We start from the raw sequence: 17,599 nt of genomic DNA, 5'->3' as shown, positions 1-17,599 counted from the left end.
GCTCTGTATATGCACTAAATCATTCTGACTATAAAAATATATCTAATATTATTATAAACGCTATATTTGAATTTTCTTAGATCCTACATTTACGACAAAATCAACATATTCCATCTCACCATTTCTCGTAGGTAAAAGAACGAAACTTTGTTCCAAATGAAAATAATGCAAGCTGATCAATAAAAATTTAAATGTATGTCCAATATTTCCCAATTGTGATAATTGTAAGGAGAACCCGTCCTATACTACAGTTATCTTTCAATAGTTGTTGTCCACACATTATACCTAATAAACGTAAAGTAAATTGCAGGCGCGCATAAAAATCGAAAACTTAATTTAAATTTAATATATAATTAAGCAAATTATTTTAATGGCCAAAAATAAAAAAGGTTAATCGAGAATATGGCAACAACGTTGTAATTTTCTTAATTCGTCTCTCAAATTGAACTCCGAAGTTCTCTCTTGGTCTCCTTCTTCCTTCGGTTTAGATTTGGGGCCAATTTAAAAAAAAACATGGCAGGCAATGGTAGTTTAATTATTCAAATATCAATTATATATTCGAGCTTTCTAACAAATATAGCCCTAATAATCATGCTTTTAATAGATCCATTTGAAAAGATCATCAGATTAATATTGTTCAATCGATTCGTTCGACTCTCAACATGGTCATACTTTACAAACTCAGTATTTACTTCTTAAAAACGGTTTACTATTGAAAGCAGTAATGTAAAAAATGTGAAACAAATATTTCAATTGTTTAATAAATGAGAGGTAAAAGTAAAATAAACAATTGCATATAGATTTTTTATGTGCTTTTTCAAAAAATGGTAAATTTTTATACCGGATATACTTTATGTTTTACTTTTGAAGAGAAAAAACATAAAAAAAAATCAGGAAAGTAGTTAATGGTTTGAAATCTATCAACAGAGATAATTCACAAATTTAATTTAAACTATGAAGGCTTTCACGGCCGGTCAGATTACATTTAGGAATGTTTTCCGGGCTTTGAAGCCGTGGTCAATCGGAATTTCYTCCTGACGTTTCGTCCAGAACTGCGGTGGACATTTTCAAAGGCGATGAGGCAGTGGGCGAAGTGATCTCCCGTGCTTTCCGACTAAAAATTCTTAGTAATTTAATTTAAGTCATACTAGTTGTCGCATTAACGTAAACTGAAAATAATATATTTTTTTCTGATTAACATACGTATCTTAAAGAAAACAGATATTTTGAAAATAGTTTCCAGAAAACTTCTATTAGCCTATACAGCCACTATAAACAAAAAAGTTGGTAAAATGAATTTTAAATAAGCTTTGGCAATTTTAAGTCGACAGTACGCCGTATAATCATGGCAAAACCGCAGCTTACCTTCCCAGTTGACCAATTACGGTGATCGTCACACCGTATAATTTAGGCTCATAAATTAAATTGAGATCCCGCCAATATTTTTGTGCATGGGTAACAATACAATTGAATATATGCGACATTAAACTATTAACCGTGTAATGAGGAATTAATTTTTTCTCGGCAGTACTTCTGGCACTCTGAATTTAGCAATCTAGAACGCATCTAAGGGACACCCAAGATGGTATTTCTCTTATAACATTTGAATACGGATTATAGCCAGCTACTAATCAGCCATTACAATATAGTGTATGAACAAAATTTTAAAGCTGTTCTGTTTAAAACAAATTTTCCTCTGTAAGTAACAAAAAAATAAAAATTTTATCAGGTTGCATTACGTAAAGGTTTGCTATAAACTGAAATGAAGACTATTATGAGAAGAACTTTAGTTTGCTATAAAACAATAAAATTCCGAATTATTCTCATTGAAATTATACTCATTTTTTAAAATGAACTTAGTCTTTTTTAAGAAGTACTTAGTATTTTGAAGAATAACAGTGCACAGCCAATTCTTCATTAATCAAAAGATTATCGGGCCGATATAACGATGAAGGTTGATATCACAAAATCTTTTTTTAATCACTGCTGCCTGTTTTCGATATTTACCCATAATTCATCCCTATTTTTTAAAACTATGTGAAATCTCAAGTGAAAACTCGTCCAAATTTTTTAAGACCGCCATCGAAGAAAGCAATAGATACTATTGAAACAATCATGACTGTGCTTTTTAGGAAGTCGCATAGGTAGTTACGGGAAATTAATTTCTCACCACAAGGTCGATTAGAAAAGGGAATCGATCGAAAATAGTGATTCCATCAAAATCGAGGGTTGTCCCTGACCGATAGCAGTCACTGATAAAAGATTCATCACTTGATTGCGTTCGCTGGTCATGTCTAAAAGTCCGCTACGTTTACGGCACATCCCGGGGCCCATTACTGGCCCATAACCTTTGGAAATAGCAGGGCTGCGTCTTCGGGGCCTCAACATCGTAATCACAACACAAGCGTCTCATAAAAAAATTATTTCAATCGAAACATCACACTGTTTTAAACGGAATGTACTTTCGTTTTTATTGGGCAATCCATTCAAATATCTAAATTTTTGAAACGCTGGATAAACCAGTAACACCACCAGTTCCTGCTTTTGGCAACAGGTTGAAATTTTCTTTGATGAAATACTCTTAGAGTACCAAAATAGAACACGTTGAATGTCTATCTAATTAATAAGCTTAACTAAACAAGCAGGTGAACGGATTGCTTTTAGCAAAGAATATTGAATGAAACAAGACAAAACCATAAATGCATGTACTGGAAAGAGACGAAACAAGTTGCATATAATTAAATCAAGTGCTGGAGGCGTGGTCAGGAGACTCGTGGGGGTCTGCTTTACTAGCTGCACTTTTATTCTAACGAATTCAGGTGTCGCGATTCGATGTAAGATAATTAATCACCAACGTCGATTTACTTTGAGTGTGCTTCCTCTTTTTCATACATATTCTTCACCAGTGCAAGTCTATTTTTCGCTTTTTTCAACAATTCCAATTAATCCAAGATATTTTAACAAACGAAAAAAATGAAACTATTCTATCCTATCAGACTATGAAGGCTTTCACGGCCGGTCAAATTACATTTAGGAATGTTTTCCGGGCTTTGAAGCCGTGGTCTATCGGAATTTCTTCCTGACGTTTCGTCCACAACTGCGGTGGACATTTTCAAAGGCGATGAAATGACGAAGAAATTCCGATAGACCACGGCTTCAAAGCCCGGAAAACATTCCTAAATGTTATTCTATCCTATACAATGAACAACATAAAATTGCAAGCGGCAGAAGCCGGCCACAATCAAATGCAGGTGGAGTTGGAACAAGTCGACAACGTAAAACAATATTAAACGTTCCTGTTCAGCGTAAACAATTAGCAAACATAATGGAAGTATATGAGGGTATTAATGTGTTTGCACTTTTGCTATCATTAGCTAATCGCACTAATTGATAATGAAACATTTGAGCAAGGCAGTACCATAAATGCCTGCATTACCAGGAGAACAAACACGCAGGATATAATTAAAGTACTGCTGGAGGCGTGGCTCAGCAGAAATACGCCTATTTAAGTACTGTTTTATTCAAAACTAATTCAGGGCCGGCAATTCAAATATTCCAACATAAAATAAGGCAGAAAACAAATAATTTTTTGTGATGTGCAAATTAAAAGCTTCTTGATAAGCGAAAACCCGATTGCAAAAAATGGCAGATAGACTGTAAGCTATCGCAGACAATATAGTGTTAATAACAACCAAAAAAATCAACAAAAATATGGTATTTTTATATACTGCTATACATACTTATTTGGTTTCATAACAAAGCGGCAGTTAGAGATGTATTTTAAGATGTAATAAAATGGGAAATCATAAAGTTTTCACAGTAATTACTGCAAAGAAAAGGAAAGCGACCACAATCGTAACTCTGTTCGTGAAGTGTGAAACTTTTCCAGCAACATAAGATACTAATAAAATTGTTTATATTGTAACGCTACTGAGTTTCTAAAGACATACAGAGGTTTCCCCCAAATTCACGGTAGCTGTCGGTTGTTCTTTTACAACATCTTGGGGATTAGTGAAGTGCGATCATAGGCCATAATTGGACATAATTGAACATCTAATGCGGTTGGGGATCAAAACTGCCAATGCCCTCGTCCTTTATGAGTCTCTTACTACTGCATAGAAGCTTTACGTGCAATACCGTCGTATGGAAGTTTATGCAATTGGTACAAATACCAAGAGTTTGGCGCTTGGTAGCTTTCTAGCTTTTGAAGTGAATAAAAATGAACAGTATTTTATATTAATTAGATCGTTATTTAACCAATTTAATTTGCCAAGCTCTTCTTTACACGCAAGTGTATGTTTGCATGTCAGTCGGTTCAGCGTAGTTTAGGAATTATTCCCAGATTATTAATTATGTATCGTGGTATATCTACATACAAATGCAATTTACATTACAAATGCAATTTACGCAATAAGATAAGATGTAAGTATATTTTGGGAATCTTCGTGTAGTTTGGCAACGTCGATTTTAGAAAAACTCTTGCAGGAAGCTGCGACCGATCGCTGAACTTAAATCAGGACGTGCAGGACTTCTGAAGACGGAATTTCAGTCACCCTTGTCGAGATGGCGCTCTAAAATCGATTGCGTTTGAACAATTTTTCAAATTACGTAATGTATAATGTTGTTAACTAAACATTATCGAGTCCTGTTTATCTCACGATTTCATTCTAAAACTAACGTCATTTTAAGTATATTAATATAGATTTATAATAAGATTTAACTGCATTTTTGTTCATAGAAATGTACGATGTTTTTCCAAGTACCTAAATAAGCTTTCTGAACATAATTTTTTTGATTTTGAATAAGCTAAATCACATCTCGTGCTATGTCGGTTACCTCTTCAACAATAATATCGAGACTAAATCTATTGAAATCAGTGCGCTCCAATTTACTTTGAGCATAAGTTATCATTTCATGTTGAATTTCGCTACTTTTGTGTTGTTTAGCCTATAGGACTTTAAGTGACTTGTGTCAATTTTTCCTTTTCTTCGCTTTTTTAGTTATTTAATTTTTTAGCTCCTACATTCAGTTTATTTTGTAACATTTTTCCAGTTGCTTTAGTTACTTTAAGAAATGCACGTAAAACTTCAAACAAGGTAAAATTAATTAATGTAGAAAATTTAATACATAATTTCAGCTGTAGTTGGGAATTACCAATGGACACAACTGACTAATTACAGTTCCTTTCGCCACGTCAGTTAATGCATCAGGAAAGTCTCATGTCTTATCTTACAATCAAATTTACTTAGAAAACTTTTACTAAAACAGGAAAAACGAAAATTGCATTGGAAGTTCGATGAGCTGAAGCATCCTTCCATCTCAATGCGTTATTGCAAAAGCCTGCATATAGTGTTTTGTTACTCTTATACATGCGAAATCAATTTCCTAGATACGTTTCCTATAGGTTTTGTGGAAAGGCATTTGGAAAATATTACACCATAAAAGTGTGGTTTTTGAAGCTCCACAAGGAAAGATAATGTAAAACTGTTTAAGAAGGCAATACACAAGAGTTTTATAATGTTTCTGATAGGGCCATAATAATTCAGAATCATTAAGCACGTTAGAAACAAATAATATAAAACAAATAAGAAGATTTAATTCCAATTAATTGATCATAGAAAGCACCAAGAGACCAGTAGATTCTGTAGAAACAAAAACGTAAATCACCCAACGGAAATGTCTTTCATTAGAAATGTTCATCAGGTTTAACAAAAATGTTTGTCAGAAACCGAAGTCGTTCGGGTAGCACACCTCTAGTATGCACGGAACATCCTATAAGCAGAAAATTATCTATATATTCCATGTAACTTGTAGGCATATGCGACTGAAAAAATCCTTAGAAAACCGTAAGAGAGAGTTAAGAAAGTGTACACCATTTATACCATCCTCACCTGCCGCCTAAGTAAACGTAAAATCCAACATAGTTTCATTATGCATACCGTTTTCAAGCATTATTTTTACATAAACTAAGTCAAACTTCTACTCAAAGTTATCTATTAAATGATAATTCTTATGCAAAAACGATTGCTTTTCTAGACGAAAACAGTGGCAAGTTTGCCATGTAATTTGCATTTTGAGATACATGTACGAAGTCAGTACCAAGATAAGCCCTTGTTTAGCGTGCTTAAATTATATCCTTCACGCCATAAGTGTAGGAAGATAACGAAACTTAATTGCTGCAACACTAATTAGCGCTTAAAACTTAATTGCAGTTTAATGGTCCGGCAAATTTCAAAAGGGTAATCGAACAAATCATTTAATGAATGTACTAAGTACCAAATATTGTTCATGACGCCGAAGAATATTAATATTGTAGTGTGGTCCAAAGGAAAAGTTCGAGTCTCTTTATGTATACAGGAAGCTTGGAATATAATTTTGTACAGAAAAATGTGTGAAAAAATGTGAAAGTTCCACTCCAAGTGCGTTAAAAAGCATAAATTTATTTTTTCAGGCTTTTAAATGCGCTTTTTTATATTTTTTTGCACTGGAGAGTCTAGTGAGAGCAATGGAATGTAGTTGATAATATTTCATTTAAATGAATATACAAGACGTTTCCACAAACAACCAACTTCCTTCAACATACTAAGACAAGTTACATTTATCTAAATTGCAATATTATAGGTTCTTTTCTGTTTTGAATGCCGCACTTCTTCGCTACAGTACAAGGAACAATTATCAAATAAAACTGATTTAGCGATTTATTTATCAAGGCTTCGGAAATTTGCCTTAGTACAGCCATGGTTTTGCAATTTTCCTTTAGTGTCATAATAAATTATATCAAATCCTCTAACTTAAGTAAAAAAAACTTTTTGCGTCACATTCACAACTTATAATTATCTGTATGCTCGTAATTTACTTATTATTCTGGAATCAACGTTAATTGATAAATTAAATTTATCACAAATGCATGCTTTACCTTTTTTACCTTGTCAAAAATAATGATCAACGTTAGGAGATCAATTAGAAAAAAAAATGAAAGAAAATATAGCGAGTAATGCAGTTTAATCAATGCCAGTTTTCACGAATTCACTCGAGACTAAAAAGTATTGTTTCAACTAAAAATTAATAATACACATAAATAAAATCTAATGAAAATGAATCAAATTAAAATAAGATCTCTCACTTGGAGATTAATTATTATTTAAATTAAGCCCATAAACATTAGATATCTAGGCAAAATCTTGGTCTGTATCAAATTGTCAAAATTCATTTCCTTTATAAACAAGTCTAACTGTAAACGTCCAAAGGTCAACTGTCAATAAATCACAAATGATAAGAAACTGAAAAAACTTCCATAATAAATTTCATCCCCTTCGCAGCAGAAAGCCACAAACTTCGTATATTGAACCGTTAACTTTCAACGGATTCTGTGTAATTCAGAAGCATAATTTCTAATTATGGTGGTCACCACATATTTGACAAACCTTTTCACAGAAGGCCCATCATCAAAAAGGAAAGTAATATTAGATTTTCGAGGGTGTAAAGCGCGAGATCTGTTGATAGTGCGCTTTTTTGACAGTTATAATGTTAGTATGAATCAAGCAGGTAAAAGTCCGGGAAAAGACGAGCTTTCTTTTGCATTGATATATATGTGTCACGTGGGATATGGCCTAGAGTAAGTTATGTCTTAATTTTGGTAGTGGCAAAGCTCGGATTCTGTTACAACTGTCTTCACTATCTTGATCAGGGTTTTTATAGACTGTCCAACAGTTATTCGGAAAACAAAAGCTTGATAAAATTAATATATGTTTACCTTCTTACGCCATTCCTGAATCTTTCTCTTTCAAATTAGGTGATGTTTTTGGAAATGACCTGCAAAAAAGAATAGTTAAATTGTTATGTTGTCGGTAAAAACAAATGTGAAATACCAAAATTTATCTAAGAACTCCAATGAATGAGAAATGCACTAATAGTATGTAAATCAAAACTCAATGTAGTATAATTTACTTAAATATAGCCCCAAATTCAACCACTAAACATTGTAAAGCTTTAAATTACCATGTTGAGTAACCTTATGTTAGGGTTGGAGCTAGAGATAAAAGGACTCTCGGGCTTCCCCTAATTTCGTATGTATATTATATTAGCTATCTCTAATTTTATTGTGTAAGAGTCTATATTGAATTCTAGATAGCGTAGCTGTCAATTTTGGAAAGAAATATATGTTTTGGTGCAAAATAAAATTAGCAAAAGTCGATAAATTAATCATCAGGTTTAAGAGGTAAGTATTTTCAAATGGCGCTACAATAAAAACGCAATCATGAAAACCGTAGAAACAGAAAATATCCGTAAAGATATTTATTGATACGGACAGCGTAACATTTAAAGTGATTTATCATTAAATTATGAGTGGTCAAACTCATAATAATGTACGGGCAAAATAATATTTCAGATTGCATCTCGTTTATGACCACCAGCTGGGCCTAACGAGGATGGACATTATTTACAGGTTCGTCTTTAAAAAAAGAAACGAATGATGCAGCTTTTTCTTTAGCTTATTTTATAATCTGAAGATCGTAAATTATTAGCTCGATAATCAAACTAACAAAATTGTTTTTGCTAACATACCTTAAAAGGTTTTAATGCCCATAAACATACTAACTCTGGCAGGAGCATAACACAAGAATAACCCTTCGGTATATGAAAACTAACGGTTCATAACGACCCATTTGTAACAATAAAACAAAGAAACCACATGACAGAAAATATGTACTGTAAAATTTTATATTTAAATTATCCCAAGGAAGAATTACTGACAGTGCTCCAGGGAGCTTTAAATCGTTTTTGGAGGACGAGTTTGCAGGAGATTTTTAAATTTATGCAGATGGAAATTATCCTTCCTGTTTTTCTCACAGTTTAAATGACGCAAACGATTCGAAAGGTATAAAAGATTTTCTTAAGTTTATCAAAAATATCATACATTTTTTCCAGTGAACAATGGTTTGGCAAATGTTTTAACATATTTCTATTCATACTGGTTTAAGCTCAGTCGATGTTCTATCCGAAATATAATAAAAACTAGAATATCTGCTGTAGTAGAGCTTCGTGTGAAATATGTTCTATCTCTAATCTGCTGTTCGAAATCGCGATTTATAACTAAATGTATTAATAATTAAGTATATGATTAAAATTGTCAGCGTCAGAAGAGGTAATTTAGTTCATTTGTCACCAGCTTTATCAAATTTTAAAAAGGAAATTTATTAGTTTATTTTAATTTTCCAATTGGAAAAAGTTAACGTTTTTAGCAAATTATTGGCAATTTGTTAGCAAAAACGTTCTGGAAAATATAGGTATACGATAGTTCTTTTCTGCAAAACGTCATGTTGTATTATATGAAAACGTCTGTTTCAAAGTCGGAACTTTTGGCATCAGTTCGTTAAAATTTGTGGGTGTCATTGCAAAAACGAAATACCAGCTAATAAACAAGCTCACCGGGCCCCGTAGTCATTTATCAAAAAATTCTTCGCTACCATTCGAGATAATAATTCATAATGATTTTTTAATTAAGACCTTGTGATAAGGCTCGAGTGAAAAATGTTCAAGATGTAAAGTGATATAAATAAAAGGTAGGTTCACTGTAAGTTAGAATGCCACTGCCTCTACGATAAAACAGACAGACATTTATTTAATTTAGTAGATATTTGCACACACATGTATCCTCAGTTCAGGTGTATTTAATTTCGTCTCGCATTGGAAACTTGTTTTTAGTTACCGAAGACGAATTAAAACGCATTTGTATTACATGCATTTAGTGAACACCTGCTATGGATTTTTTATGTTTCAATCTATTCAAACCGCAGAGTGGTCGTCAAATTGCTTGTCATAGGAACATGTCCTCACATTTTCCCATACATTGTTTGCTTATATTTCGAAAAAAACTTTCTAAATCGTATTCAATGTATTTAATACCTGCAAGTCTCTACGTCTGTCTACTTGCGGTAGTCCGCATGTGTTTTTACGAAAAATCTGTTGAACTTTCAATGGAAGGGAGAAATAAAAACGCGGGTATAGTTACGAATCCGTCAATTTTGTTTGGAAGAAAGCTCGGACCCTTCAATTTTTATTTCAAAACGAGTTTTTTGAGCCAAATTTATTTATACATGCTCGTCCAAAAACAAGTTACCACCAATAACTTATTTTTAGGTGCTTTTTATTTCAATTTTTAAATCTAGATTGAATTCTATGTGGGTATGATTCAAATAACATGTGGTATATATCAACTCAACAGTTACCGAGAAATTTACGATTGAGCCTATAAATAACCAATAGCGACGATTTCTTTCAAATTTCTGTAGAAGTTAGGTATAGGACATGGTACCTCCCTGAATCTCCTGAATATAGAGTTCATTAGAGAATTCGAAATTGAAGTAAAAAAGTGCTTCCATTTTAAAAAATGTTTATGGTTGTAACTTATTTTTGGACTGGCCTGTATTAACAAATTTGGTATAAAAATATTACAATTTCAAATAAAAATTGATGAGTCCGACATTTTTTCTAAAAAATAGTCCGCTGAATTTTAAAGCAAATCAGACATTACCTAATTCTGGAACTTACTATATATAGATAATGCATCAATTCAATATTGGATGAGATAATCGCCAATAGATATTTTCTATAAAAAGGTAACTAATTTCTAATACGACACTGACTGGCTGGTAAAAACCAAAAAAAAGCAAAATTTGGACCATTTTTTTCTGTTAAATCCAGTGTCATGCCCGAACGGCTCAGCACAACAAACGCATTAGGAAGGGTTTAATGTGGAAATTGTGTCGAGCCCATCGGGTCATCGGATCGGCACAACTTTGATATTAAACATTTCTAATGGATTCAGACGCCAGACTGGATGGTAAAAGTAAAGATTCGTCAAATTTAGAGTACTTTTTGCTTCAAAACCAGTGTTGTGCCCGAACGGCTCGGCTCAACAGACGCATTAGAGTGTTCAATGTGGAAGTTGTGCCGAGCCCTTCGGGCACGACGCTGACTGGATGGCAAAAACCTAAGAACTGCTAAATTTGGAGTATGTTTTCCGTCACAGCCAGGTCGTGCCCAAAGAGCTCTGCACAACTTTGCCATTAAACATTTTTAATGCGTTTGTTGTGCCGAGCCCTTCGGGAACAACACTGACTGAATGACAAAAACTGAAGAATCACTAAATTTGTAGCATTTTTGCGTCAAAATCAGTGTGGTGCCCATAGAACTTGCCACAACTTTGACATTAAGCATTTTTAATGCTTTTGTTCTAATCTAATGATATTACATAGTTAAGCTTTCTATATATACATATATACTTAAACCGTCATGGGTTCAAAAAATAAAGTCCGCTCCTGCATTTCACTGGCAATAAAATGTTTAGAATCACCTCAGCTAGGGTAGAATTCCTAAAATATACATTGTAAATCCATTCTTTTCGTGTTCTGCTCCAGAATATAAAGAGCAATCCGGTAGAAGGCATAAGACGCCGCTAGTCTCTGGTGGCTAATAACTATACATATTTTAAGGCAAACCTCACTGCTTAAAACTGCTGGTAATTCGAAATTACCGGTAAAAATCGCACAGCGGAGACAGATAAAAGTCTTATTATTCAACCCTTTCGGATTTTCTAATGTCGGACGTTATTGTGTGTGAAATTAAAACCCTTTATTTTAACCCCTTTAAAATAAACTTCTCTAGTACACTGGAATCATCTCCATTTAGGGGTTCTTATCTTCATGAGGAGATCATCTTTTACTTTCGTTTAAATGTCTTGAAATTGCTCACAATTGTGGATGATTTAAGGGCATTCATAAATATTGACTGTGTTAGCTAACAATTTTGATGAATTCAGCGTACGTATTCCCAGATAGCAATTTAATGGCATTCTAAAGCCAAAATTGCGTATGAAGGTGTATTATTCGCACATCCCTCTAAATTTAGAACATTTGAGCAAATCCCTAACAAATGGCTTGATTAGCATTTTGGAGGAAAGGAAATCATAGCCCAGCAGCAGGAAAAGTGCGCCCTACACGCCCGAATGAATACCTAATGCTATTCACATTTGTTTTTGTCGCCCCCTATTCTCTCCGCCCGTATTATCTCGCAAAATTGCATTTTAAAAGATGCCAGAACATGTGTTTTTGATAAAAGCATATTACTTTCTTATACGTCTTTGGTTCCCCGAGATACATTTTAAACGATTTATGACTTTTGAATATTAACAGAAAATGAAGTACTTATTAAATGCAATCTTCATTCTCTAAAACATTATGAGGCAAACTTTACCTCTGGTATGCATTACAAATCGATCCAGTTATATACACAAATTGCTTAAACTGCAACTTTTCTGGAATATGTCAGAACCTGGCAAGTTTCTACTAGATTGATTTCCAATATTAAGGAATCCACAGCAAAATTCTATAGCAGAATTGCACAACTGGGACGTCTACTAATTATCGGAAATAATTAACTTTTACCGACAGTAAATAATTTCCTTCCGTAATCGATTGGGTTTCTTGGGTGGTGAGTATTGAATATCCCATCTCATGGGACGCTTCGTGTCGGCCAAAAAGAAGAGAGGGTCATGCTTAACATAACAAATAGCCACGGATATCTATGGTTAGAATAGGCCGAAATAAATCAGTTTGGAGCAGGATTTCTGCGACTTGATTTCTTTTTAAGCTTAAGGCATTTGAAATGCTGGCTTTTCGTACGAGTTTCAGAACTACATAAAAATTAGGTTTTTTATATGTAAATGTCCGACAAAATGTACTACTTAATGCACCTTGATCATGCATTGACGATTGCCGTGGATATATTTAAATAGAGTATCCGAGAAAATAAGGAGACTATGTTGATGTTTCGATAAAGCTAATTGTCTATTTTCGAATTTGATTATTTTAAGTACAATATTTTTTGTCTATGTTGACAGTAATTTTAACTTTTCAATATTCAGGCACTGAGCTAGTCTATAAACGAGTACAATTATATGGTCACTTATGCCAACTATTCTTTTAAAATAAGACGTAGTATCGTTTCTGCTATACTCAGCATGATTTAACTATAAAAGAAGCCACAGAAGAAACGAGCATTTACTCAACAAGATTTTACGTTACGAGAATTTAATCATAATTTAGAGTTTAGTCATAAGAGGTCCGGTCTTTACAGTCATAAGAAGTTTGATCAGAAAACTGAAAGAGCAAGTCAATTAAGTCATAGTCTACAGTTAGGTTCGGTCACAAGTAAAATGATTAAGGTTTCATTCAGTTCAGTTAATGTATTAGTTTTTGTATTAATTTGAAAGAAAATTGTTTTTAAGATAAGCAATAAATAGAGAGTCCAATAAAAGATAATCAACATTCAGTGACTTTAACCAAAGTTGATTTGAGATAGTGTAATTTTGAATGTATTTAAACCGAATTCTACGGTTATTAGTCAATTTTATGGAGTGATCAAAGTCACATCTAATCCGAAATCAATTATGACACTACTGGCGATATGCTTTTAATATAGTAGGCCTCAAACTGAAGCTCAGCTGACCATGCTAGTGAGCTTTAAGCACCCCAAAAATGCGACGTTCCCTATAGAAGTGTTTGGGGTGTGAACGAAGTAAGTGGCATTCCTTACGGGAATTACTCCAATCTACATTACAAACGGTGATGGACATGACCGGCAGTTTGAAAAATAGAATTATGTTCCAACAAAAATTTGATCTTTTTCTTTCATTTCTTTGTCGGCCAGTTCGATTTTCTCGTTTTGGCTATTAAATTGTCTCAGATAGGCTCAATGGCTAGGATTTCTAATCCTGATTAAAGAAAATTTGAACTTTATAATTCCTAGTGAAGCATTATATCAGCGGCGATTTACTACATTACATCATATTAATGTGTCTTATAAACACGAAATAAAATGCTATATAGATCCCCGAGTATTATTGTATATCATGAATATGATATCACTAAAAACCTCTGGGCAAAACGTAATTTCCAGGGTTATTTATCACCGATCCCGGGGGTGATGTAAGCGAGCAAAGAAATTCATTATAACGGGCGACACTAATATCTAGACTTTCGTTAATTCATTTTTATTATCATCAAAGGAATTGCCAAGACCACCCCTTATGATTAATTTTTCACTAGCGAAGGAAATTACTTCTTCTAAGGGGTTGCATTTTGATACCGATGAAACGCTTAGCTTAAAAAATATAATTTCCGGACATGGTTATAGACGATAAAATGTATTAAACTGTCATTTAGTAAATGGTTCCATATGTAACACTTCATATATTTAATAAATCCTAAAAAATCAAAAATAAAAAGTTAACGAACAGAAGAGTATCGACGTTAAATCTATAAAAAGCGCATTAAAACTCTAACAAAACAATAATAAAAGACGTCTTAATATACTTCTCATTGGAAAAACTATCCCTCTCTCTGGATGATATCACCCTTTCTTTAATCAACAGATTCTAAGCCCGGGGCTTAGCTCTCAGGAAATTGTAAGGAAGTATTATCATCAGAATTAAGACAGTCTCGGTATAGACTTCAGCCCTTTTGGTCCTTATTAAATTATTTGCGATTCGCAAGTCTCGCTTATAGCTACTTTTAATTGGCTCCCTTGTACCTTAGTATTTTGGTAGATCTTTAACGCGGCTTATCTAAATCAAATCAGAAATTTATAGAAATTCAACAAAATTAAGCACTGTTAATTCACATATATTTAATACCTACATTAATCAGTTCACTTTTATAGGTGTTCGAAAAATATTTAATTGAATTAAAACACTCGGCAAGGATAAAATTCTGGTATCAGCTAGATACATTAAAGCTTCTGAAATAATTCCAAGTAACTGTTCTCAATGTCGCCTGTTGGAAACAGAATTATTGTCTTTGACGTAGAATTGATGGTAATCACAAAAGCGTAGTCGATCCGACTTCAAGAAATTGTTGCATTGGGCATAGCGAATTCAATGCGGGCAATGAGCTGTGAAATAACATAGGCACAAGCGCATACCAGAGATATTTTTTTGCCCCTCATTTTAAAGTCTTGGAGGAATTCTAGGGATTTATTGCATTGAAAAACTGAAAGTTAAGTGAAAATGCTTTTTTAGAAATTTTAAGAAAGCAAGGTATAATAGTAATCACTTTCACACCTCCAAAAACCAACAGACAGCCGCCTTTGGCTCACGAACATCTAAAAGATATAAATCGTCAGATTCATTGAACATTTTTGCAATACAGACTCAAAAATGACTGAAAATTCGAAAAAAAATTAGATATTCCTCAACCGGATCTTTTAACGGTATTAAAACAATAGATGCCAGCAAATAATATCAACACAAAATCTCTAATATTCCACATAGCACCATTAAGTCAATCATTTATTAATAAATTAGTTTAATCCATAACATTTAAAAATTCCACACAAAAAAAATTGTTCAATTTTCAACAGCGTCCCAAAGCGACAATCAAGTCTGATTATAATTGAAAATAATTATAATCAAGAACATTATTTAAGTGTAGTAAGTTCATTAATGAATAAACAATAAAATTAACTACACACATTTGAAAATAAAATTTTGATAGGAACAATTTCATCTAAGCTGAGTGTCGTACACCCAGTAATTTGTACGAATCAAACCAAACAATAAACAACTTAATAGTCCTGACATTAATGTTTTATTTACAGCAACTTTAGATGATAAAATAAATAAAATCTTAGGAAAGCTCATAGCAATATTAAACGCAAATTTAATATGTTTTACTCACAAGATAAAAAATGTTCGTAACATTGCATAATAAATTTGTAAAACGCGAAACAGATATGCTGTGATAAGAATCTGAGCTTCTTGCATTTGCTAAAGAACCGAAAACGAGGTCCCATAAAGCTGTAACGAAAAAGTGATAATATCTCAGTTCAAGCTGGCGTTTTATAAAAACTATTACAAAGTATCTCAATCCGATTACTAAAGTCGGGATATGATTTTTAGATAAGTTGATTTCACTGAAAAATATTAAAGCGAAGTGTACGGTTTATTAGCGACAGCAAGCGTATTGCAATAAATCTAGAAATGAATGCGAAATAATATAATGACATACCTAATTGGCAATTGCCTTTACCGTAGAGAAGCTTTGAACTTCGATGAAGATAATATGTCAATGCTTAAATTAAATTTAGAAAAATTGTCTTGTAACAACAAAAACAATTGTAGATACTTAACTATACAAAATTGAACGTGTAATAATATTTTTGCTAGATGTCAATCCATTTCAAAATGCCTGATAGGAAAATACAATTGATGTGGTCCAATTAAAAGAGAGATTCTTATTAAAATCAACAAAAATATTTGTTGAGTGACCTAAAACTAAAAAAATAATAAAACTAATATTCAAGCCTGAAATCTGCTTATTTTCTTCTCTACTGGTCTCAGCTAAACTATTTATTATTAACTGTGACCATTTGCTATAACTTTTCAAAATTAAAATTTTATTATCAATGTTTCGCTTTACTTACTTCGTGGTTTTAGTGGCTTAGTACTGTGGTTATGAAAATATGTTTACCTCTCGCTCAAGAATGCGAACAAAATATGTACGTTAGTAAATGTAAACGAATATTACGTTGTAATTTGTAATATTAGTTTATTTTTTATTGCATAATAAACCATACCGGTAGAGTAACAGAATTTCGGATAAGGTTTGTAATTTAAAAGGACTACTGCCTACTTATTATGGGCTACTTTTGTTACAAATATTTCACCATCTCCAAATAAGCAGTGCAATAATTAAGAATAAATTTCATTTTTAAAATTGTCACTTTGAAGCCATATCATTATACAATATGTGCAGATCGAAAAAATATTGTCTGAAAAAAATATTTTTTGATTCACAATTTCGGATATCTACCTGATACCTTGTTCTAATATTTCCTTATTTTCCCATCAATAAGCATTGCTTCAGTTGAAGATTTAAAAGCTTCAAAACATTTAATTTACATCAAATAGATTTTACTTGAGGATTGGATAGTGTTATGCTCGAATAAAACGAATCCGTACTTAATTGCGTATTTTGGAGCACATTTCCGTTTTAACCAAAGATTGCCAAATATCCATATATACATTGCATACCTTTGACCTATGAACCGTTGCATTTTACACAGTTCACTTTTCTTCACAAGTCCATGTAAATGTCTAGAAAACTTCCGCAAAAAATCACTCCATATTAATGAAAGTTAAAACGCAACTGAACGAATAATACGGCTTGAAAACTAAAACGCTGGAATATAGTGACACCTTGTTTGTTTATTCCAACTAATTCGATCGCATTCCGGTTTGGAGTAAAAAATGGTTGTTTTTTCTATTGGCTGATAGCATATCAATATTATCGTATTTTTATATTTTATCATTTGTATAAAATGCAGTAAACTTTGCTCTGACAATAACAGCAACTCAGCAAACCGGATTGTTTTGCTCCCAAGTCAGAATGTGGTGTAGGTAGTCAGAAAATAATCACTAATTTCTTAGTTTCATGATAATAAATTTAATACAAATCACATTTCAATTATTCGTTCGACTTTGGCAACATGGCTCTAAAATTTCCAAGTCGGTTGTCGCAACTCCAGACTGAAAACTAAT

General features: G+C 32.8%; 1 protein-coding gene and 1 long non-coding RNA gene across 5 annotated transcripts in view; one reads left to right on the top strand and one right to left on the bottom strand.

The window, feature by feature from the left end:
* Window positions 1–17,255, bottom strand: part of LOC109533873 — a 179,543-nt gene extending 162,288 nt beyond the window's left edge. The window contains exons 1-2 of the long non-coding RNA XR_002171566.2: window positions 17,093–17,255; window positions 7,754–7,812 (exon numbers count right to left, since the gene is read on the bottom strand). This is a non-coding gene — a long non-coding RNA (uncharacterized LOC109533873). The remainder of the gene's footprint in view (window positions 1–7,753; window positions 7,813–17,092) is intronic.
* LOC109533872 (protein trachealess) overlaps window positions 1–17,599 on the top strand; it is a 99,077-nt gene that overhangs the window by 52,845 nt on the left and 28,633 nt on the right. The window lies entirely within an intron of this gene.

Source organism: Dendroctonus ponderosae, unplaced genomic scaffold (genome assembly GCF_020466585.1).
Source record: "Dendroctonus ponderosae isolate FM_Combo_2020 unplaced genomic scaffold, Dpon_F_20191213v2 Dpon_F_20191213_1, whole genome shotgun sequence".
Taxonomy (NCBI): domain Eukaryota; kingdom Metazoa; phylum Arthropoda; class Insecta; order Coleoptera; family Curculionidae; genus Dendroctonus; species Dendroctonus ponderosae.
This window is presented reverse-complemented; position numbering and strand designations above follow the sequence as displayed.